At 42.8% G+C, this 26175-nt stretch overlaps 1 protein-coding gene across 2 annotated transcripts in view; it reads left to right on the top strand.

The window, feature by feature from the left end:
• The window catches only part of eipr1 (EARP complex and GARP complex interacting protein 1), a 245599-nt gene that overhangs the window by 72373 nt on the left and 147051 nt on the right, over positions 1–26175 (top strand). The window contains exon 10 of one of the 2 annotated variants that reach the window (XM_084013998.1): positions 2075–2097. The exons of the other annotated variant lie outside the window; for it this stretch is intronic. The gene's annotated coding sequence lies outside the window, so the exon portion shown is untranslated. Of the gene's footprint in view, positions 1–2074; positions 2098–26175 lie in introns of those variants that run through there. 2 annotated transcript variants of the gene reach the window in all.

Here is a 26175-nt window from a genome sequence, read left to right on the forward strand (position 1 = left end):
ACAACATTGATATATTATCAACTTAGAATTATCAATAACATCTTAGCAAACACTTTTAATTGAAACATCCAGCAGACACATTAGCAGCCCATTAAGTCTTTAATAGTCTTTTCCAACCCCAGAGAAATATATGTACTCTTTGGCGTCTTAATCCTCCAAAGCTACTGGCTAACATCGGTTCGGTGCTTGGCCGGTAGCAACAAGCTTAGAGGCTGCAATGCTCTGCAGGGGAATTACAGAGTTGGGCAATTATTTCATGATCATTTTCAGTACACGTTGGCAATTGATTTATTAATTAATTCATGTATATACTGTATGTATATTAAATAGTTAGAGGTGGCAAAAATACATATCTCAAGGAGTAGAGACAGTAGCAGTACTGATTCAATGTCTGTAAAAGTGACAAAGTACAAAAGTAAAAGTACTGAAATGTACTCAAAGGAAGTAAAAAGTATCACTTTGAAGGACATTTCTTATTGCAAGGCTTCCGCATCATATTAATTAGGGTGAAAAAATCGATAATTTCCCTCAATTGCATTAGAATTAAGTAACAGGTACTTTGAACAGGTGTTTTGAAAGTACTGACATATTTTTTAAATGTAGGGAGTAAAAGTACAAAGTTCTCAGAAAAAGACATATTCAAGTAAAGTCCAGATACCTGAAAGTATTTGTACTGTGAATAGTAAACAGCTTTAAATTCAATTGAATTTTTTTTTTGAAAATACATTTTTGTTTGTATTTTTTGAAATTATGTATATATCCCGACAATCAATCAATGAAATGCTCTGAGAAAATGAAATAATCTAACATTTGTGGCTGTGGTAGGACTGTTAAAAGCCAGAGAGATGATTGGAAGGGCTCGAGTCTTGTTGTTGTTAGCTGTGAGTGCTAACAGTAGCCATGAAGGGATGGACCACACTGGTTTTGGTTTTTCAGTTGGACCCTTTTAAAAAAATCTTGCTGGTTTCTCAAGACTAATCCTAGTTTTAATACAATGTATGCAACATTTCTCTTTGGTTGTCCCATATGAACTTTAGAAAGCAGCCATCACAGCCGTCATGGGTTGGTCACTGCGAGCATGACATCTCCTCTGCCATCGCAAACCGTCCGCATCCTCCGCTCAGAGACCAGCAGCTACCTAACCTGCGGGTCACGTGACCCGGCCGCTGTACGTGCCAGCCGCCCGGCTTCCTCGGGTCACACAGCTCTTGATCTGGAATGAGAGACGACAGTGTTGTTGTGGCTCCCGGCCGCCTCACGGGACTCAGTGCCCTGGTCTGGCCACTCGCATGAAACGGAGAGAAAATGACTGAGATATTGATGTTGTAATGAGTAACATTGTAATAGGGTGTTGTAACATAGTAATAGGGTGTTGTTTTTTCTTGAGCAAAGAGAGGGATATATTACTGAAATACAGGTTTTTCGATGTGGAAAAGCTATGGAGACATTTGCATCTCAGTATGAGACTAACGAGGCGCTATCGAGACGTAACATATGAAATTCATTTTAGAGATCACTGTCTATATTGATGTATTCCTTCCATTGTTTCATTGTTTCATCACTGCTAGCTGTTTCATATATTCTGTTATTTTTACTCCATCACCACCACATCAGACATGCGTGTAACAATGCAGCGCGCTTCTAAAACACAAGTGTTTGTATAACGTCTCGGATAGCGGTAATTGTAGCGAGGGGTCACCCGGGTGTCGTTCTCAAAGGGTGGAGGCGGAATTGGATTCAGCTGCTGAGGAAATGAAATAAAAAAATTAGATTTCATTTAATTATTTATTCATGTCGGCGATGCAATATGGTGCCACCTGGGGTATTTGTGTGTGTGTGAGCGGGGGTTTCGGGTGATTATTACCTTGGAGATTTTGGCTCATTTGCATGGAGGAGAATTTATATGACCCCTTGAAATGGAAATTATGCACAAACACGCTGCTCTCCACAGGAAAGACAAAGACAAAGAAAGAAAAAGTGACAGTGATAGCAGGAGAGGAGGGACGTCAGCGGTTTGTACAGGAGCCTGGTGTAGGGCGAGAATGACATGACCAAGAAAGGTATGTTGTGTGAGGATGTGTGTGTGTGTGTGTGAGGACTGATTCATTTTAGATTGATTTTCGTAGAGTGAGGACATTTTGGACTTTGAAAGGTTTAAGGGTGCAAACTAAGGTTTTAAGGTTTTGAGTTTAGAATTGGTGATTAATTTGCACGTCAGTAACATGTATATAAGTATTAACTGTATATAATAAGTAGACAAAGTCATCGTGACATCACCCACTGCATTTTGAAGCCTCGAGATTGCCATTTTGAGTGAAATGTAATTGTATCAGTAGCGTCGTAGCGATGTTAGCAAGGCTGCGATGGTAGCAAGCCCCGCCCTAAAGCTTAACCTGCTTTATAGTCTCTTTGTGTTGAAAAAGGCTTGAAACTACAGATTGAGACCATAAACTCATGTTTACAATCATTACTGAGATAATAAATCAGAAGTAGGGTCATTTTCTCATAGACTTCCATGCAATCAGACTTCTTTTTCAGGGTCACCCCCTGATGACTAGAGAGAGAATGCAAGTTTAAGGCACTTCAGCCTTGGCTTCACTTTTCAGAACAGGAGGTTCAGTTCAGCAGTAACGCCAGCTAGTAAAAATAAATGTCAACAATTATGGCTTAAATGTTCAGATACAGAGGTTGCCGTCTGCCGTCTTCTCTAGAAGTGTTGTTTTTTAACATAGAATGCGAGATATTAGGTCGTAAAAAAATCACCACAATTACAGCGTACACTAAAGTGTACAACAACATGGAGGCTCTGGGTCCGAACCCTGTCAAAGGCAGCTCAGCGTAGACCAGATCCACATTCTTACCTTTCACAATAAACCAGAGAGAACTTAAATTCTTACAGTAGCTTTAGGCTATACAACTATTTATCTCAGACACACTGCCAGACAATATTCTGGGTCAATAGGGTCCTGCTAGTTGGTCCTCTGTCTGCAAGAATCTATTAAAACCTTTTATTGGAAAAGTGTTACAAATCTCCATCACTGTCAGTATGAACATTGTTTGTTTATTGGTCACACTCCGGGCGTCTAAAGGCCTTCAGGGTTCGGCTCAGTGTGGTCCTCACGTGGCTTCATGGCAAGCTTGACTTCCAGAATCCTGCACATCCAGCATTTCTGTTACTCTTCTTTTATGGATGTGTTTGCCAAAATACTTCATATTTCACTACATGACTCCTGAGCTGGAAGGGATTCCAGATTTGTTCAAGAACACTGGCTCGGCAGAGAGTTCCCAACACGGGCCAGAAGACAGGTATGACACCTACTGCATTTGAAATATAGTATCAAGAGTCGAGGTTTACTGTGCAGCCTGTGGAGGACTGAGAATAAACAAACCATTCGAAATGTGAAGGGATTTATTGTACGAGGCGAAACAACAATCTGTTAGATGTTAACCTACTTGCAGCCGCAGTGTGCTCGTCCTCCAGCTTTTAGCCCCGTTGCGGTGGAAGCCCCGATGAAACACAGACACATCACTTTTGATGTTCTTGGAGGACGCAAGGATAGCTACTTAACACCGACAACCACAGTCAGGGAAAAGCTCTTGTGTGTTATAAGCTACTTATTTACTCTCCTATCGCTTCTACAGAAGATAAACTTCTTTGGAAGGGGCGAGCAGAGATTATTAAACCATCGGCGAAATTATAGGATGCTCTGTATTAAGGGTAGTTTTGTCAGGAAACCTTCACAGTGCAATATGTCTTTTATCCCATACATATTAATTGATTTGCATATGTTCTCTCCATGTATTTAAACATTTTAAATCTCACGGGACCTGAGTAGTACATGTCTAATTTACTTACAAAAGCCATACTGAAAGAACCCCCCACCTTTTGTCTACTCTCCACATGCTATTAGAGACAGTCGCTGGCAGAGTTGTAGCCTTGGTGCTTGATATGATTCAGCTCTGTCTGGCTGACCGGCCTTCCTTTCTTCCAGGGTGAACGGGATCACAATGGACAAGGTGCTGATGCGATGCGGCATGCACCCCCGTCTCCCACCTCATTGTTCTTCAATTACCCAACAAGCACACGGGGTGGATCCAGCGTTATTTATGGTCCTTCGCCAGCACAACGCACATATAATTACCTCTCAAAAGCTGTAATTGTACTCATTTCTCATGTCCGGTGGGGACCTCCACTCCCGTGGCCTCGTCGCGTCTCCATGGAGATTGAGAGCCAATTGCTGTTGAAGGACATCGCTGCTCATGGTTTGCACTTTGTATCGCGGTGTTCGACTGTGTGCGTTGGACAGTAGAATTCAGATGGAGTTGCTTTCACATGCCTCAAATAAAGAAGTTGATATGCTCTTTTTTAACAATGAATAGATACTGTAGGAGGAACATGTACTAAGGTTCTGTGGGGGGGACTATATGAAGACGCATCCAACGTCATCCTCCTGCTTCTGTTTGTGTCTCGAGCTGTTGGATGTGAGGATGATTGACTAATGATTGAAGTGAGTGCTGAGTCCGTCATCAGCGTCCCGGCAATACAGAGTGACACTTGGTATGTGTTTGATCAATGGTGCATAGCTCGGGGACAGAGCGGAGGCAGGGGGCTGCGGCAACTCTCAGACCTCTTTGTCAATCAAAAGGCCCACGAACCGCACCCCATGAAATCCATTAAAACCAATTTAGCCACAGCCATTCAGCTCCATGAACGCTCGACCCATGGTGAATTAATGATGGATTTTCAAAACTTTGCTGCTTTGAGTTGATTGCTGAGTACTATTTTTCAGACCTGGTGTGTCATACATTATTAGGGAGAGAAAAGAGCTCTCGGTGTCACTTAAAGGGATAGTTCGGAATTTTGGACATAAGACCTATTTTCCAAGTGAGCCGGTGTGTTCGAGACGTCTGGAGACGTTTTCAAGAAATTTCATTCAGTTCTTCTAGTTGCCGAGTTCGTTTATGCTATGGCTAGCGCAAGTCAACGGTTCTTAGCTAGACAGGCATTAAAAACAGTCTTGCCCACTCCACAGTGCACCCGAGGCAAATCAATTAAAACACTAGACTGTCGATGTACATATCTGTGTTGATAAAATAAGATTTGAAATAAAACTAACCTCGCATCGCATGAATCATCCATTTTTTGAGGAACTAGTTTCTCAGCAGCAGCGGAACTTTACTTTGCTCCGTCGGACTCAAAACTCTAAGACGTGCCGCCCGAAATACTGCCCGTAAATAGGCAATTGAACCGGGCCAAACTGTCGGCACTTATACCCCCAAGGCTGTCTGAAAAGCCCTCGGAGCTCACTCAAACACCGGGCAGCCCACGGCCACGCAAAGCCACAATTACGCACCGCGAACCCAGACCACTGCTCCGTCCGGAGAACCGTAAACCCTCGGACGCGTTGCGGGGATTCCCTCCGGTAAATAGACACATGAACACCGACGAATAGTCGGGCCTCGTGCCCTCAGAGCTGGGTGAAAAGCCCTTGGACCGCAGACCAACACCGGGCAGCGGGCGGCTCCGCGAATCCACACATGCGGACACTCCGTCGGGCTCAAAACTCTAAGACGCGCCGCCCGAAATACTTCCCGTAAATAGGCAATCGAACCGGGACGAATTGTCGGGACTCATGCCCTCAGACCTGGGTGAAAAGCGCTTGGACCTCACGCAAACACCGGGCAGCCCACGGCCACGGGAACCCACAATTACGCACCGCGAACCCAGACCTCTGCTCCGTCCGGAGAACCGTAAACCCTCGGAGGCGTTGCAGGGGATTCCCTCCTGGCACCACCAGTCTCCGTTTGTTCGGTCCCTGTTCTCAGCTCCAGCGGGGGCTATCTCGGTCTCCACAGACGCTCGTTCACGTTCTGCCCTTTGAGCATCCCTCTCGCGCAATTCTTCCTCTGTATATTCAGGTTTGTACAGGTACGGTTGGGTTTGGGTGGAAAAAAACTCCTCCGTCTGTAGCAATGACAGCAGGTAAACAAACTATTATAGAACCGGTAACTTATAAGTGCTAGGTGATATCACTCCGCCGCTGCCATAGCCTACTAGGAAGTATGACACGCTGCTGCTGCTGCTGAGACATAAATCCTTAAAAATGCAAGGTTGGTTTTATTTCAAACATTCTATCAACACAGATATGTACATCGATAGTCTGCCGTTACAATGGATTTGCCTCGGGTGCACTGTGGAGTGGGCAAGACTGTTTTTAATGCCTGTCTAGCTAAAAACCATTGACTTGCGCTAGCCATAGCATAAGCGAACTCGGCAACTAGAAGAACTGAATGAAATTTCTTGAAAACGTCTCCAGACGTCTCGAACACACCGGCGCACTTGGAAAATAGGTCTTATGTCCAAAATTCCGAACTATCCCTTTAATATCCAGCCTGACCAAACAGTGTATTGTATTTTTATAATGTAGTTTTCTCTATTTCCTTTTCATTCATTACAAAAGTGTCCTGTTGTTGCTGCAGGGTGATGAGGGACCTGACTGATTTCCCAATAAGGTTCTTCTTCGGCTTCAAAAAGAATCGATATATCACCACTTTTGGAGCGTGCTGACACCTTGATTAATGAAATGAATTTAATTAGCCAAACACTAATTCTTGCCCTGTTTTTGGTTGTTGAGGTAGTCTTTGCTGTGTTTCTCGTACAATATTGGCTGTTCAGAAAAAAGGAGATATGACATCAATTGGAACAAAGGATTTCATTGGTCAAACATACAGTATATGTACACAGGCAGCAATCTGCTGAAATCGTGGTCCGTCCCAATATTCTGCCCCCCAGAAGAATGTTCTGCAGGGCTGTGCAATGTCATGTCCTATTTTTATTTCTTGTTTTATTTTGGTATACTCACCTTTGTCTCTGGTTTCGGATGCTTCACTTCCTGCCTTTGTGTGTTTCACAGGTGTGTATGCCCGTGTCTGAAATCACTCACTATAGTCCACTATAGTCAGTTCCCCACGTTGTAGTGCTGTCCGAATGTTAAGTGGACTCCCAGTATCCCACAATTCATCTTAAAGTGTACAACCGCTGGTCACTAACTGAGCATTATATACCATCATGCATTGCGCTGAAGTGAATGGACGAGAGCAGAGAGAGCAGCGTGATTAAGACAAATCCATTTGTTGTGGTGCGGAAACACAGACGGTCCAGTACAGTACTTCCAATGTATTTATTAATTTGGTAATCAGCTTATTGTCTCCACATGACCACGACACAACAAAAAATGCTCTATATATGCAGCATCACTGCTTACCAGGAGAACTTAAATGACAATCAATTAGTTGACAATATGTACAAAAAAATGTATCAGTATTATGAATGGCCCTCCAGCCACCGTTGATCTGGGCGTGTTTTAATTTTCCGGCCGCAGTGACATAATTAACGATGCAGAGAAAATGAGTGTCCAAAAGTGTTTTTTCATTCTACAGATACGCTCACTGGTCCTCGACATAGAACTGGCTGGGTAGTGAGTAGGATCGTCCGCCCAGCCCTGATTGTTTTCAAGGTGTGACTGAGACTTTTATTTTATGTATTTAGTCTGAGTCTTTAACTACCTGTTTTAATACCTGTTTCTGGACTGACTACCCATGAACCACATGTTTCTGGTACCTAAAGACTGGGTTTTTTGGATGTCCCTCCCTCTTTCTGGGTCATGAGTCTAGTTCCCCGTGGAAAATCCATGCTTAGGCACAATGTGGCAGGAATCTTGCTATGTTGAACAACATAGTTAACTGAGAACCTATGGAGGAAGCTATCGTGTTAGCTGCATCGCACCATCCAAAAGACGGAGGCAGCTGTAGCTCAGTGGGGTCAATTACCATTGGAGGTTGGAAGGATTGGAGGATCGATCCCAGCTCCTACTGACAGCATGTCCACGTATCTTTGAGCCTGACACCGAACCTCATGTTGCTCCCCGGACGCTTCATTGCCCAGGTCAGATATAATGACACAATCGCAATAAAATTGTAAAGTTTATTTTTTTCCTGCTTTGATGAAATGGAATTGCAGAGATTTACACAGTGCATCGCAGCACTTAGCTTCCCTTTTCATGAGGACGTTTGGATGAATTTCGCTGTACCACTTCCTGTAACCAGCCACTAATAGCTTTCACTGCGAGCCCTTGTTAAAGTGCAGAAATAAATAAATGTACACCACATGCAGTACATTCTGTACTCGGTTTGCAAATGCATCCTGTGTGTTACTGTCTGTTTCTACATCTTCACCACGAAGCCACTTGCGTGAGTGTCACAGCGCTGATGCACTGATGCATGTGGATTAGCTACAAGGCTACATACAGCTCTGTGTGTGTGTGTGTGTGTGTGTGTGATCATGCGGTGGCTCTGTCCTCCCCTGACCCCTGGCTGTTCCACTGTCTGGCTGCACTTTCACTCGCTCACTCTCCTCTTTGCTCACTCGTTCATATCAGCCATGTCATCGCCGCGGAGCGCTCGGCACCCTCATGGGAACTGCCTGACCCAGATCTGTCTCCTCCTCTGCCCAGTTGACCACACACGCACACTCGGCCACGGACGCACTTGACATTTGGTCAGTGACAAGACATCAGGTGAGGACAGAGGAACCCAGGTGACAAGGAGAAGCAGTGAACCTTTGCTGTGATTTTGCCCCTCTGAGCCCGGGAACACACACAAACAGAGCGACGCACACACACCGTGTTGTATTTGCCTGTCAAGCGAGCGAGGAATAGCCACGCTCGTTTCTCCACTCTCTCAATGCCCAACACCAAAGGCCTCGCCTTCTGGGGGCTCTCGTCACTACACCCGACTCACAGGTGTGCTATTTTTTCACGATACCAGCAGCACTTCCAGAAAAATCACTTGCAAGTGGAACGTCCAATAGGAGAGGACGGACAACACACCGTCGACCAATAAGCAGAGTCACCTTGAACAACTAAGTATACAAAAGTTGATTACTTCCAATTTATTACAACTGGGGTCTATTTTCATTTTCAGTTTTGGCCATCATTCTTGATCAGTTATGATAATATTATAAAACAGGTAGCTCAAATCAAGCAATCTGATTGATTCATAGCCATTCCCATCAACATGGATCGTTATACGGATACACAGTTAGCTGTTGAAACCCACTACAAAATAAGACCTGAGCTCTTTTTTGGTATGCATTTTTAATTTATCTTTACTATCTGGGCTTATTGGGACCTGTATAGTATAAAGTATAAAAACTATTATCGTTTGACATGATGTAGTTTTTGTGGCCCCTGATAAGCAGAATTAAGTATGATGGTATAGACAATCCAAAATGTGATGTCCACGCATGTGGACGCCAGGTCTTAAGAGGTTAAGGTTCATCTCTACGGAGGGGTAGATTCAGAGAAGAGTCCGTCTCCAGAAAAAGATCCAGCTTCCTGCTCCAGACATGTTCCAAGACTACGTAAAGAGGAGGTTCCTCAGTGATGCCCAGAATATTCAAGTAAGGAATACACTACTCGCCTCCCCAGAGACTGTGAAGTGGGCTTGGTTACTGTGATGTCACCCGCCGGTTTGTGGACTGCTGTTTGGAAGCCTCTTGATCGAAGCTATTTCGTTTTTTTCCAACCAGAACACGAAAGGCTGGAGCTGAATGCTGAATACAATATTTTTAGTTCTAATGAAATGATGAAAACACGGACAATTTACAGATTGGTCAACGTCGTGGTAGCAACCTGTCAATGACAAGGTAGCCTTAAAGCATATCCTGCTTTATGGTCTGTTTGACTCACAATGGGACCAAAACTTGCTAAATTTGCTGTATTGAAAAGACTCGAAACTAGAGATTGAGATCAAAAACCTGTGATTCGTGACCCCTGTTTTTTATAAACGCTACAATGATTTGTTAGCAGTTCGGTAAATTAATGTGGCTTTGCTCTTGTTACTCTTTTTTTTGTCGTTTTTATGCTGGTTACTTTTGTGAGTGTGTGGAGGTATTTTGGTGGATGTTGAAGGGATTCCACTATGTCCCCAGTTTGCTTGTTTTACAAACCCATTTATATCAAATATTAGTATAACTAATGGAAATAATACTCAAAATTACAACAACAACAACAACAACAAAGACCCTTATTGTAAAAACCCAATTAACATGGTCTAACACTTTTAACCTCCAGTGAGCATTTACACAGAGCACTTAGCAGTCCTTGCTATTGCAGCCACGTGATGGTGCATATGAAAACCCTGATTGAATGTCATGAATATTTGATGGAATATATGATCAAACTAAATGTAAATGTGTATCCATTTCCGTGCATGCTGTATGCCATATGTTCAGCAGGGGGGGGACTCACGATGAAATGGTGGGCATCTGATCAATTCCTTCTGATCCGCCGATACTGGCCTCCATGCCCACACACGCACACACACACACACACACACACACACACACACACACACACACACACACACAACCTTGTACTTCTGCCTTTGTGAGGACACTCGTTGACATAAAACATCCCATACCGTAAACATCCTAGCTAAACCTAAACCTAATTCTAAGCTTAACCTTAAACCAACTCAGAACCCTCAAACAGGCCTCACTCTGAAGGTCTAAAACCATGGACTGTAGATAAGAAGCTGACGTAGTCATTGTGATGTCACCCATTGGTTCGTCTGACAAACACAAGAAGCAGAGCAGGACCCTTATGGATCCATGTGGGTTCTGGTGTGAAGCTGTTAACAAAGTTAGCTTCATAATTCAAGGTCAACTTTCTAAGTGTTAAAGTCATCTTAGTAGCTAACTGCATTGGTAGCGTGGTAGCAACAGTAGCGAGGCTGTGATAGACGTGTCAATCACAAAGTAGCCCCGCCCTAAAGTACGAGTGAAATGAACATCATGCTGGAATATAGAAGACTTGAACGAGAGATTGAGACATGAACTATTTTTCACAATGTTTCCTGAGATAATAAATAAAGACAGAAGTAGGCTCATTCTCTTATAGACTTTCATGCAATCAGACTTCTTTTCACAACCAGAGGAGTCGCCTCCTGGTGGCCAGTAGAGGAAATGTTTAAGGCACTTCTTTTGTCTTCACTTTCAGGAACTGGTCTAAAACTCAAACCGGTCCTCACGAGGAGAGCTGTATGAGTGCACACACACACACACACACACACACACACACACACACACACACTCAAAACACCGACTATCTCTTGGTGTCTCAACAATGAATTAGTATTACCTTCTTGCAAAACCCATTCTGAGCTTCATTCATAGCTGTGACAATCTTCTCTCTGAGGTGTAGGCTCCTTTATCTGGTGGGACCTCTGTGTGTGTGTGTGTGTGTGTGTGTGTGTGTGTGTGTGTGTGTCTGCCTGCTATAATAAGCCTCGCTCTCTGTCTCCCTCCCGCCTTCCAGTTCCACTTTCTGAGCGATGCAGGGGGAGGAGGAAGTGACCTATATAGGCTGCATCTCTCTCTCTCTCTCTCTCTCTCTCTCTCTCCCCCCCCCCCCCTCTCTCTCTCTCTCTCTCTCTCTAGTCTGCTCCAGCTTCCATCCAACGATGTGTGTGTGTGTTTGTGTGCGAGAGAGAGAGTGTGCGGTGGAAGGTGCGTATGAATTATTCAGCGGATGCCTCAACACGACCGCCTTCAATAAAACCATCCCCCTTAATGAGTCTTAATGACAGCAACGGCGTGGAGACAATCGAAGCGTGTGTGTGTGTGTGTGTGTGTGTGTGTGCAGGCAGCGCGTGGGTGGGTAGGCAGAGCATCATGGTGCTGCTGGGGCCCGATGGCGTGTGCTTGAATAATGGCGTGCATGCCTCTCAGTGAGCGTACCTGGCCCTCGCTCTCCTGTGTGTGTTTCTGCAGGTGCAGAGCCAAGTGCTGCCTTTGCCCCGGGCTCTGCCAAGGTTGCCCAGGGTAATACTACCTGAGACTTTGAAAAGAACATGAAAGCTGACTTCCCAGCAGGGGAGGTGAGAGGAGAAGCTTGCTGTGGGTGGAGCAGCTGAGGAGAGGAGCAACCTCCCATCATCTCTTCGGGCTTGTTTATGGGTTTGAACTCCAAAAGGGCTTCATATACATCCTCCTCCTCCTCCTCCTCCTCCTCCTCCTCCTCCTTGTGGTGTTTACAGCATCTCTTTATTTCGGTTCCCCCCACCTTGCACTCACTAGAGAGTTCTCCTTTATTTATCTTTTACTTCTTTGGAAATGACAACAGACGCCCGGGCTTCCTCAAGTGTTTGTATGGACGTTTGAGATGTGACGGTTGAGAATAAATGACAAAATGAATTGTTGCTAATGTGTAATGTTTCTTTTGTTGCAAATTCGGTTTGATGTTCAGGTCAAATCAGAGCGATTCATTATTGTTTCCACTGAACCCTTTTTTAAAAGGTCCCTTTAGTTTGATTTTGGATGAAAACATATCTATTGGCTGCAGTATGTGATGGTGTAGCACAAGGCCTTTCCATTGACGAGAGTGCACAGTCTTTGACCCATACACCCTATTAACGTTTAGTAACCTTGAGTAAAAGTTTTTTTTTCTGCACAATATAACAACCATACAGTACAGTTTACATGCATTAAAGCAAATGTAAAAAGATAAATCTAAATAAAATAAAAACCCAGTAGGATTACCTCTCTTTCAGCTATTTAAACGTATACACAATGTGTTTTGATTGATATTTGTTACTATACTTTTTGCGAAAATAAAATTGCAAAAGCCATCTGCTCCTGAAGTCTGTGTGATACTGTTGGGGAGAAAAAGCAGTGTTCGGAGTTGGAATTCCTCTGAACAGTACAAACTTGTTGTAAATGTCTTGTTTCTGCTCAGCGAATGCCACCCGATCTAGCTGACGCTTCTAAATTGCTTCATAAGACCACCTGCTGTGCTGCGATTGTGGGAGGGTTCCATTCAAGAAAGGGCACCCAAGAGTAACAGAGCCTGAAGGACTCATGTGAAAAAAAAAAAAAATGTGCGGTTAAAGTAGTGGGATTACATTATTAATTTCATTAGCAGATCTGTTCAATGACGGAAATAGAATGAAGGAAGAACGAATGACTTGAAAATACGTTAAATGCCAAGAAATGTATTGTGAACACAAAGCGGTCCATGACTCAAATGGAAGTGGATGTGACACTCCCAACGTTTGGTCAGTGGTCCTACGCTTCAATCTAGGTCTGTCACAACATTGGATTCTCACTACGCATTTATTGTGGACAAAATAATTCACAATATTGTCACAATATCTAAAAATAATGCTCTCAGTCACATTCCTCCTTAACTTTTTTTATTGGTGCATTTTGTTTTTGGCAAATGTATTACACTGTGTTATTCACAATATTATCTTATGTGTATTATTAACATGATAGCAATAAATATAATCTATCATTACCGGTATACACGCTTACTTACTTCTATTACTAACTGAGGCTCAGTTTTGGAAGTGTTAGGGACGGGGAGTCAGTTTCCACTCCTCAGTCTTTTTTCAGCATAGACTTCTTACATGTACTTAGTTTTTAGGTTTGGTTTCAAATATGTATTGTAAGATACATTTTTTAAGGCTTGTTGTGTAACTTGCATGACGTTAAGTACCAAATGTAATTTACTTAAAATAGTTACAGATCAACACTGACAGTTGATTTTACACAGGACATGAACAGCAGTCTCCTGGTTGAAAGTCCTGTGTTTGTTTGATCTCCTCCCTAAGCAGATGTCCTTGCTTTTTATACAAGGTGAATGCCCTGAGCGTCTCATGATGCTGTGGGTGGATTTGGAGGTAAAACCAGAAGGTGTCTGGGTGCATCGGTATCTGAGTCGACTTGGGAGTCAGAACGGCATTTACAATAGATGTTCCCCTGAATAGAGACCTATGACGACCCCGAGGCAGCTGCTGGAGTGTGAGAGTTTGAATTATACTGTAATTGAACTACTTATACATTCTGCCTATGGCAACAAGCAAACTGTCTGTGCATGAGTCATACCAAAGGACTGAACCACTTATGAATCACATCAGAACTTAAGAGAAATGTCTAAATACCAGTAAAGTGGTTCAGTTGCACAAATTCTGATAAATCATAAACTTTTCGCTTGAGAACAAATCTATTCATGGAGGTGGTTATTGCATGAGGCCCGTCATATATACTTTGTTCTCCTTGATTCATATGTCATAAAGAATTTGATGCAATGACAGAGAGAATCCAATATTTTTCCCACCCCTACCAGTTTACATTTCATATTTTCTCTGCCGGCCATTCCCTCTCCTTCCACGTAAGTAGAGCAGTGGGCTGATATGAAATCAACTTCAATCTCAAACTCATTTCCACCCAAAACATCACTTCCAGCCCTTTGACCCCGTGTTTTGTGTCTCCGTCCGTCTGCTGGAGACGGCGCTCGGCTGGCTGTTGTGTTCCACAAAGCCACAGATGACCCTGTCAACGACAACCCGGCAGCAGATGTAGGGGCCACGGCTGGCACGCCGGTGTCACTGCCCAAACAGCTGTGCCACCAGAGGTGGGTAGTCTCCCCAGCAATGATGGATGACTCGGACAAGTTTTGCCACCCTTGCCAGCCCACACAACTTCTGGACCCTGAAGTTATACAACATGGCGTTTCATCTTAACTAGTTTGATGCAGGCTTAATCATAACTTCCAATGGAAATATTGTATTCTTTCTATTTCGTTTTTCTTTTTGGAGGGGAAAGTTTGAACATTGCCTGCAGATCGTCAGGTCAAGAATCTTGTCCGAGCTTTGTGAAGAAATGATTGCATTTGAGGCAGTATAGCATACAAAAAACCCAGAATAACTCTTGTTATCGTATTGGATTTAGAGTTGTTCCGATATACGTGTGAAAGCGGCAGGTGTAGCGCTAACGGAGCTAACATCTAACGTTAATGAATGTTGCAATGGCTTGCATCGTGAAGTGTTCAAAGTGAATACTGGGCAACGGTAAATTATGACTAAATTATTGAAGGATTTATAACCTCTTTAACAGTTTTGGTTATTAACCCATTGGTATTGAATTGGTGTTCTGCATCACCGTAAATACCCCATCCATCCATCCATCCATTGTCTACCACTTATCCTGTGTTCAGGGTCGCGGGGGGGCTGGAGCCGATCCCAGCTGTCATTGGGTGAAGGCAGGGTACACCTGGACAGGTCCCCCAAATACCCAAGTTCAGGTAACGGTATCGGTATCAGGGAGTAAAACAATAGTCTAATTAGACTTGTCCTACTACTTAACATGGATACTGTAGGAAGCACCTCGTGACAACCAGCATCATTCACTGCCATGTTGTCCTCCCCTCTCAAACGCCACATTATATTTGATATCATGTTCCACACCATACACAGAATGAACATGAGCTGCTGGAGGCCAGCGCTACTTGGACTAAAGACCACAAGATCATCAGCATACATAATATGGTTCACTAAAACATTACCTATCATTCACCCAGGCTTTCAGTTGCTTAGACCGATCATCAATATACAACTTAAAAAGAACTGGGGACAAAATACTCCAAAATGGGGCTGAGACACTGTTGCCCCATTTTACTTGCATTGTTTTATTTGCATGAACTCTTTACTCTAGTTTTTTTCTAGAACTTTTGACAATATGCTGGCGAGGGCAATGGGCCTGTAGTTACCTAGACAGCCTAATTTACCAGCCTTTTCTTTAATTACAGGAAGTAAGAGGATTTAGTTATTTATTTTGCATTTTTACAACGAGCACGAACGAGTTCTTCATTTCTTTGTTCTTTCATTGATAATGTATATCAATAAAATTATGAATAAAGTGATGAATTAAAGAGACTTTTTAGGGGTTCAGCTAGGAGTCAGTGCAGCATACAGCCTCAATATTCTTGTATTGCATAGTAATGCTTGTATTAAATAGGAACACTGCATTCATGGCTGCCAATTTCAGCTTCCAAACCACAGACAGATGTCTTCATTCATGCCTTATGATTGGACGACATTTAAATAGCAAAAGCTAAATCTGATGTTTGGGTTCAAGGTCTGGGAATATCTCAACCAGCCAAACTAGCGTGGGGATTTGGGGACCTGACAGCATAATAGAATGATTATTCAAATCTGGTTAATACTGGAAATTGGAAGTGCAAATGGTCGAAGAGGTTTGCTCTAAAAACGGTTCTCTGTCGAGAGAAAACGAGAAGCATTGTTTATGCCAAACATGTCAACAAGATGCAAATGGACCCAAAATGGAGGTCGGATGTAGTTTTGTGGAGCTGCAATGGGGAGCGTAGACATATCGTTAATTTCTGCAGTCATACATGCAGCCACAAAGGAGACAGATTTTAATAAAATCTCATTCAACCATTTGCCACGTCTCTTATGCAAATGGCGTTGTCATGCCGGCACTGCAGCAATTAGGCAACGGATGGCGATGGTCGTGTTTCTCACGGCTTATTGCACACACCTTCTGCTCCAACCCCGCGTCTGCCATGGTCTTGTGGGTAAGAGGCGACGGGGATGGAAGGGAGGAAGGGAAATCTCTTCTCCTCCCCTCGTTATCTGTGGCTGAATATTTTGTGCATGAGGCTTCTGGAAAGCCTGTTTCCCCTCTTCAGAAGCCGTCTAAAGCAGCTCGCTACTTAGGAGAGCGATAAGGACTCGTGCTTCCTGGTCCTCTTCAGGAATCGAGCCTGTCATCAGCACTTAGCCACCTGAAGTGGTGCTGCAGTCAGCAAGCCACTGTTGTGTTGTATGGCTAAATACTTGTGTTTCTGGCAACCATGCTAGATTTGTGATGATATGATACACTGCCATTCAGATTTGATGCAATTTACTTGGGAATTCATAAATAACACATTTCTTGAATTTTTAATCCAAAGGCAGAATTAGGAATAACCCCCAAAATGACAAAAGTCAACACAGGAAGTGATACGTTGCCGTTCTTGATAGCAGAATAAAACAAAAACACAACAAAACAAATTAGTTATGTTCAAAGCCACAGCCAGGATTTTTAAAATACAGAAAAAAGTTGAATGATTGCATACGACATGTATATTGAAGAACCTTGTGGAACAGTTTTACACAAACATACTAACATACTAACTAATCTGGGATCTAATGTGCATCAGATCACATGATCATCAGTGGAGTGGCTGGTGAAAGGGGTTAAAAACATATCTGGGAACTGGATTGGATATTGCTCCTGTTGTAAACCTGCAGAAGAAAATACAGAAGACATGTATTTGGTAGATACGGGCATGGTTATGTTTAGTAAAACAGGCCTTATAATGAGTACCTAGTTACATAATTTAAGTAGCCGATGTACATTTTTTCATTGCTCCTTGGTGATGTTGGGACTCTGAAATTCAGGACAGTGTTCTAGTCCTGCTCGATATGTAGAGTCTCTTGAGATAACTTTTGTTGTGATATGACACACTACATTTAATTTAATTTAATTAAGAGTTCCCTGGAAATTGGTGTAGCCAAATTTGGTTTCTGGTTTTCCAATATATTGATTTGTTGGGACCCGAGTTGTGTGTCTACAAAACGATTTATAGATGAAGATTGAATAGTTTTTGTTATTAAGACCGGAATGTTGTGTTTTCACACAGAAGACTCTCCTGTGTGAAAACACAACATTCCGGTCACACTGAGGTTCCCCTCCCCTATCCCTCTGTTGGCCTGATATCTGCTCCACTATCTGTGACACCCATCTGTGAACTCCAGATTCCACTCTGATTGTCTACCAAGACAATTACTCCGAGTCGAGATGCAGCTCGCTCGGGTTTCCTCCATCCAACAGGCACCTGAAGGACAACCGACCCTTCAAGGACCAGGAGCAATCTGGACATAGTTTAACAGGAACTCATGATCACAAGCACAGACTTGATGTTTAATGTTTCAATGTGATTCTATGTTTTGTACCTTAGTTCAGTTGTTCTATCTAGAACAGACAGCTTTGCATGCTTGACTTGACTTGACTTACATTAATTACACACATATATAGAAACCTGGTCTGAGACAAAGTCAGCAGTATGTTAAAGGTTGTATCAGCGATTCTGGGCCGAAACATAAATGATCACATTCATCTGTTTTTACCTCACGATCCGCTAGCTGCCCGCCCCATAAGCAGGCCGTCAAAAAAACGCGTCTCTCTAGGCACTCTAGGCTCCGAGATCGCACACAAAAACAAATGGTACTACCAACACCTCAAAAGCTAAATAAACAGTGTTCCAACCAATCACAGACAAGGGGTGGGTGGCACGTTCATGAAAATGCGCGTCCATGATCATTTTCAAAACACGGAAGGGAGGGGCTAGCTGGCTCTGTTTTGGATCTCGCAACGGAAGTGAGGGCAACCAGAGGGGTATTCCACCAAACTCGCTAATTAAAGCGGCGCTTACCTGGTTAAGCCTGGTTAGAACTAACACCAACTTCCACTTGCGGCTAAACCCGTTCCATTAACGCATTTCAGCCGCGCCTTGTTGAGGTTAATTCAAGCCAGGTTAACGTTGTCTTGTGTTACGCACGTTCACGGGATATGAAGCCAGACCAGAACCGTGAATGTCGAATCATCGAGAAAATGGCAGAAAAGACCAGAGCAAAAATTATTGATGGAACTGTACGAGGAGTACAAACCCATCATAACCAAAAAAGGGAATACTGTAGTGATAAATAAAAATCGCGAGGCTGCTTGGGCAAGAATTGCCGAGCGATTAAATACGGAAGTACCGTTAAGAGTAACATGTTCTAATATAACACTGACTACATTTTCTCTAATGTGAGGATAGTGTAGAGGTAACGTGCCGGCTGTACATGCGGTCGCCCACGGTTCAATTCCCGTCCATAGTCGTCTCTTTTTCTTTCTTTGGCCGGAACTCTCTCTCTCTCTCTCTCTCTCTCTCTCTCTCTCTCTTTCTCTCTTTTTTTAGATAGGCCTAGTAAATGCATCTACATTGACCAACTCATTTATCGCAACAATTTAATGAATACATTCAATGAACCTATTAATGAACTCACCTGAAAGGAATTTATGTGGCTGAAAATTGCATGCAGCAATGCCTTTGTCATTGGGATCTACAACTTATATCTATCATGTTTTTGCAAGTTATATTTGGGTTCTGGGGAAATTGTATGACATATTTATCATAGTTAAAGTAAAATGTTGGTCTAATTCTCTGATCTAAAGACAATTATGCAATCAAAAAAAAATTATTTGTAAGACGTCCTGGCCGGGATGTGAACACGGACTGCCTGCACCTGGGGGCAGGTGCATCACCACTCACCCAACTGGGAGACTAGCAACACAACAAATAGATATGTATTTAGATAGTCGGTGTTCAGGAAATAAACAATTTATTCATATTTTTTAATTTCAAGCATGTATTCTTAGACACTTGATGCAAATATAGTTTGTACTTCATATATGTAATTTTTGGTCTTTCACGTGATGAAATCACGAGGACTAGACTTGGCGGAACCTTCTGCTGGTACAGTTGTTTCCGACAGACGGACTTCTCTGAAACCCCCGCTAAAGTAAGCCTGATGTTTAGCCTGCCCCGGAGCAGGCTAGTTTGGTCGGATAAATTCCCATGGTTACTTAGCGGAGAGTCCCTCAAGTCACGTTGATGGAACGCAACTCTCGCTAAAGGTAGCGAGGCTTATCGGAATTAGCCCGGCTTTGCGCTTAGCGAGTTTGATGGAATACCCCTCAGAATCGCTGATACAACCTTTAAAACAAAGTTTATTTGTTTATTGTTAATAAACTTTGTTTTAACAACTGCTGATTATTTATCTTACATAAGAATAAATGCTATGAACCCTCGGCTCTGCAAAAAATGTAATATTCCTTCAGATGTACAAGTTGTAAAAGGTAACTTTATTAACAATAATTAATTCATTAATAATCCAAGTTCTTAATTGATAGTTAATATATCAAATGAGACTGAATTAAATTGTGAATTGTTCCCCCGATTGATTAAATACAAATTAAATAATATTATCATTATTATTAATAATTATTTTCCAAAATGAATACCTTTGAATAGCCATATTTCAAAATTGTTCCCTACTGAAGCCCGACAGATTCATCTGGTAAAGCAACCAAAGAAATGCTTTTGATATGACTTTGAGGAATATATTTTAAAACTTATCATGTGTTCATTTTTAACACAAGCAGCCATCGAATCCAGCAAATATTCATTTTTTCCCCCTTTGATAGGACAGTTTTGAATACAGAAACATTCTGGCCGGTATAAAAGTATTGAGGTTCAATAACTGCCTACATGTGATTAATCCCCCTTTAGGATGCCAAACTGTCCACCTGTGCAGCTCCCAACCAGTGGAGAATCTTTTAATTGCATTAAAGTGATGTTTAATGCCCTCCTGATAATAGTGCCTGGCTGCCAGGAGAAGATTTTTATTCTGGCAGTCATATTGTTGCTCGTAACTTCCATCATCAACACTGTCAGAAAGTTGTTACCAGACTCCAGATGTGACATGATTTAGTGCGAGACTTGTGTTTAGAAAAGCTGTTGATCTACTGCACTCTCCGAAGCCCTCCTTAAAAATTCACAGGGCCAATAAACGCACATAAACCTCACGGAGCGAACCTTTTGTGAGCAACTCACGCAAAGCAGCTAATAGCTAATGATTTAGTGAATCTCGTTATTTATGACTCCGAGCTTGGCTTATTAAAAGCTAGAGTTGGAAATGAAAGGCGGTGATAAATTAGACGGCCGGGCCTTCACCATGGAGTGTGCACTGTACAGTATTGAAATGTATCTTTACGTCACTGAGTGTGTCATACCTGGCAACATGGGCAGTCACATGCTTTTGGAGCATGTAAAGTCTTCCAGTGGGTTTGTCTGAGGTATTGGCAATCTCAACTCTGTTAACCTCAACTGGAAATAAATTCCGTCTCCCGCTATATAAATAGAAATATCAGAATTCATCATAGCGCATGGCTCTTCCTATTGCATGAGATGATATCTCTTTCTATACACTGTATTCCCACGCTGTAAAATTCCATTAGGGTGCTAAAATGACTTGTCCTCATGCTGCAAAAGGTGGCGTCCATTTGCCGATTCTATCATCGACTGGGCGCTAACCTCCGTTTCACAAAGCACACACTCTCTCACTCACGCACACACACACACATGCTCAAGGCCATAATGATGTGCTATGTTCCGCTGTTACAGGAGTTTCTTCAGATGACCAGATGGTGGTAGGGAAGCAGCCTAATGGTGCAAACACCCTGGTGTCCATTAAATACATGGGAACCAGCCATGGTCCGTATCAAAGTAATGAGCGGCTACTCCTGTTGCTGTCTGTAATTGGAGGCCCGCCTATAGCTAACACACACAAGCATGGTCATTCTTCCCATGCTCTTCCAGGACACACTGCAGGTCGCCATTAACACTCATCATCCCTCCTCGTTTGAGTAAATCATACATGTTCTCGCCATGCTTTCCTTTTAATGCACGCTGTGGCTGCTGTACCATGAGACTCATTGCAGCCTAAACAATGGCCACTCTGGGGCTTTTAATCCAAGAGTCTAATTGTCCTGATCTCATGATCTCTTTTATGTGCTGAACTCAGCAGAGACCTAAATATTGTGAATATTCGACTCATTACAAGCGGAGACAGTCGAAGGCACCGTCGACTTTGACGTAAGACAGGGTAATTGTGTGCCGATGAACAACATTGCCTAAAGGGTACATGAAACATGCCGGTGATAGCATCGTCGTCACGCAGCTTCTGGGATCATGTACAGCACGTTAAATAAATTAACCTTTTTTCCTCTGTGATGACATATCACTTTGTATCCATGGCTCCCTCTCTTTCCTCCAGTATCCTTTCATGATCTCCTATTCTCTCCATCTCTATGCCTCTTCACTTCTCTGTCTTTCCCCTTATCACCACGCTCACCAGACGTTTCTGAATAACTAAATATGTTTTGAAAAATATGTTTCATATCAGCCTTCTACCACATTTGCAGAAACACACTGTGCCACATGGTAAATATAACATATAATATTTGTTTTAAAAATAATTATGTAACAACATAACATAAAGTAACAACATATGGTATGAATATAATATAATGTATATCATGTTCTAACAGAACTGACAGTGTCCTGAGATAACTTTTATGTTGATATGACACTATACATTTTTTAAAGTTGATTGAGTTGAACAACAGAATGGAACAACGTAACTCAACAACATAATACAACAACAACGTAATACAACAACAATGTAATACAACAACAACTTAACGCAACAACGTAACACAACAACAACGTATTAACGTAACGCAATACAACAACGCAATACAACAACACAACGCAACAACGTAACGCAACAACGTAACGCACAAACGTAACACAACAAGGTAACGCAACAAGGTAACGCAACAATGTAACGTAACAACGTAACAACGTAACCTAACAACGTAACCTAACAACGTAACGTAATGCAACAACGTAATACAACAACGTAATACAACAACATAACGCAACAACAACAATGCAACAACGTAACGTAAAAACAAGGTAATGTAAAAACAAGGTAACGTAAAAACAAGGTAACGGAAAAACATGGTAACGGAAAAACAACGTAACGGAAAAACAACGTAACTTAAAAACAACATAACGTAAATACAATGTAACATAAAACAGCGTAATGTAAATTCAGCATAACAACAGAACGTAGATACAACAGAACGTAGATACAACAGAACGTAAATACAACAGAACGTAAATACAACAGAACGTAAATACAACGTAACGTAAATACAATGTAATGTTAAAACAACGGAACGTAATAACAACGTAACGTAATAACAACGTAACGTAAAAACAACGTAACACAACAACTTAATGCAACAGCATACCTCAACAACATAACGCAGAAACAATGCAACAACATATATACATATAACATGTATATAACATATGCACATGCATGTACTACGACAGTGCAGAGCAGGCTTAGGATCTGATTTAGGATCAGCGATTCGCTCTGGGGGAATTACGTGACCAGGAATTATCAATCCAACTGATGAGCTTGGCTTCAACCACAGGCGTTGTGTCCATTTGTTTTTCATTCACAGCAAATCATTTTTCTTTTTCTTTTCTTTTCTTTCTCTGTCATGATTTTCAATGTGCATAAAACACCAGCCTCAGGTATCCAGCAGAAAGCAGACAAAAACTGAATTAACGTTAGTACGTAATGACATTTTTAAAATGCTATTCCAGATAATGCCACGTATGGAAAGACCCAAAATTAAGACCGGAAGCGGACTTCTCGATTACCGTGAGTGAATTATTTAAAACAGCATCATTTGGGAATGATGCATTTTGATCCATATGAGCTTTTGATCAGAGTTCTCTGATCACTGTCAGCGGTTTACACTTCACTACATCACTTGTTCTGACTGAATGCAAGAAAAAACGGAAAAAGACATCATTGGTTTGCAGAAATGTACAATGACACATTTGTTTCCTCACACTCACACTGCTCCTCTTGTCCGCCATGTGGAAATCTTCACCCTCCAGGCTTAACATTTCAACACGCCGTGGTGTTGCTTGACTGTTTCCAGCATCCCGGGCCGGTCGCCCCCACACAGGAGAGCGGGGGGTTAACGCGGTCAGGGGCGACAAACTCTTTTCCACCGCCATTGCCGTCTGTGTGAGATGGTGTTTACCTGAATATGAATGAAGCTCATTCAGAGGGAGCTTCACACCATGCTGATGAGTCAGGACTCATAATGAGGAGGAGAGCTAATGTCGGAGAATGATGTTGCTCACACACAATAGCTGGTGTCGATTTTTAAACGGCGTCATGAATATTCACAAACACACACACACGCGAATCTGCATGTCTGTTGCAGCCACTGCGGTAGGTGAGGGTGGGGGAGGATTTCAGATTGAATTGTTTTATGGGAGAGTGACTGGAATGGAAAGGTGGCCTTGACTCCCTCCACACACCTCCACGCACACGTTCAGACGCTCAACCCCTCCAGGACGCCGCAGAGACTCGGCGGTACTGAGCCAGACAGTCTATCATGGAGACCGGAGGGCCCTGAGGTACACATATGGGAGGGAGATAACACATCGTGGTGGCAGCGCGGGGCTGCAGGAGCTCCCAGCGAGTGTACATGTGCGATGGCGGTGGTTGGTTCTCTGCGCGTGCACTCGGAGGCGTTAATCCCATGTTAATCAATGACCGCGTGTGTTTAGCCGCTGATACCGGCAGCGGTGCAGGATTCATGTGTTTCTAACCCTCTCTCTCTCTTACTATCTGTCTACCTCGCTCTCCCCCCTGCCCGCTCTGTGGATATGGGGAGAGGAACAATAAGAGGAGTGTGGGAGTATCAAGGTGAGACTCCGATATGAAATGAAGTACGTGTTATTGCTACTGGGACAGGACTCGGAGCCTGCAGGCTACCGGCGGTCCGCAGCCCGCCCTCACTTGTTTTGGCTTGAGATAAAATATCATGTGTACACCGCCGCATTGCTTAAATATTTGTGTAAATAGATTATCAAAATGTTGAGGAAGAGCTTTGAAATTCGGCTTGTAACTGAGAAGAGAAAATACCTGTTTAAAATAGATTTTTCCCCGATGGATGCAGTCGGATAAAATTCCCTCTGGGTGTGAGATATTGAATGACTTACATTGATCTTTAGTCATTTAGGAGGTTTGATGTTTTCCCCCAGATATATGGCTACTTTTTTTTTCAATCCTCTCAACATACGAGGGCTGATCTGAAATCATTCCCCCGCTCTCCTCGACAGCATCTTTCATTACAACCTGACGGATGGTAAGAAAACCGACTTGAGATCAGTCATTTTCCAGACAAGACGTCAGATAAAAGGTTTGTTCCAGGCCATCCACAACACGTGCGCCATGATCGATAATCACATAATGATGGCTATAATGAGCCTTAATCAACATTCTCTTAACATTCTCCAGCACTAATGCATCCAGCCCCACCCACCATTGCAGTTGATCAATTACAGAGCCATTATGGTGGATGTCTTGCACAGCTCCGAACATGCCATGCAGTCCACTCGCTGGTCTCGGCGGTGGCCACGGCAAATGAACTTAGCGAACAAATCTGAGGATCAATCCGATCACTTAGCCAATTAGACAAAAGGGAGACAGACGCCCATTACCGTAAGAACCAATCAATAGCCGGAGCCAGGGGCCGAGGCGGGCCGTCTGGTCCCGTGGAGCCGCCAGGGGTTTGTGTGCAGCTAATGGAGGGGAAAGGGGGTGGTGCCGGGCGGGTGTTCTGATGGACGGCTTGGACAGGACGCTATTGACAACGCTTTGGAGGATGTTGACGCTGAGAGCTGGGATGTTGTAAACAGGACAGAGAGGGCGGTGTGGAGTCGACACACAGACACTGGGATCAATGACAGACCGAGTCACCAGTTGATTTTACTCTCAACACTTTGACAGTCGTCCTTTCACACTTTAGACACTTTAAGTGGCCAAAAATGTGTTGTGTAGCAAACGACTCAATACTTTAGCTTTTCTCCTTGTTGAATATCATTTAGAGGCTTTTGTTACCCAATTCCCATTATAGCCCACATTAAGACTTGTTTATCGGCGGTCCCATTAATGTGAAACATTGACAGATGCTGAAATAACAGGCCCAAACTTTATCATTATGATCACAAAACCTGTTGTGGCTGAAGTGCTTGTAATTACATTCATTCAAAATGTGAATAAACGGATTGTTTTGTGAGAACTGCATCCAAAGTAGCACTTAGATGCAGACAGCACCTTATAATAAGTGAGACATGATTTGGGCATTGTCATACAGCCATGGCCAGTTGGGGTTGAAATTTGGGTTTATCCTCTCCAGTTACTGCCTGTTATTCTTAGTACATTATATACACCATATTGCAATTTTCTGATATAACACACACAGCAGGAAAATAACATCTAAGACAAACCATAAAACCTTATTACACCTTATTATAAACAGTAGGGGTGGGGGTATGAGCGTAAGAAGCAAAATAAATGTGTGTGGGGAGCATTTTAACAGGTGCTCTGGTGGTCCTTCCCCAGACATTATTTGACAGACTAGATGTAATTTCCTGTATTCTGATGCATTTTAATGTCGTTATAATAATAGGTTTATCTGCTGTAGCATGAGAAATAAATATGGATACCTTTTGTAAAGTGGTCGGCTCCTGTCAGATCACATATTTGAAAATATTA

The sequence above is a fragment of the Eutrigla gurnardus genome (genome assembly GCF_963514095.1).
Source record: "Eutrigla gurnardus genome assembly, chromosome: 7".
Lineage (NCBI taxonomy): Eukaryota > Metazoa > Chordata > Actinopteri > Perciformes > Triglidae > Eutrigla > Eutrigla gurnardus.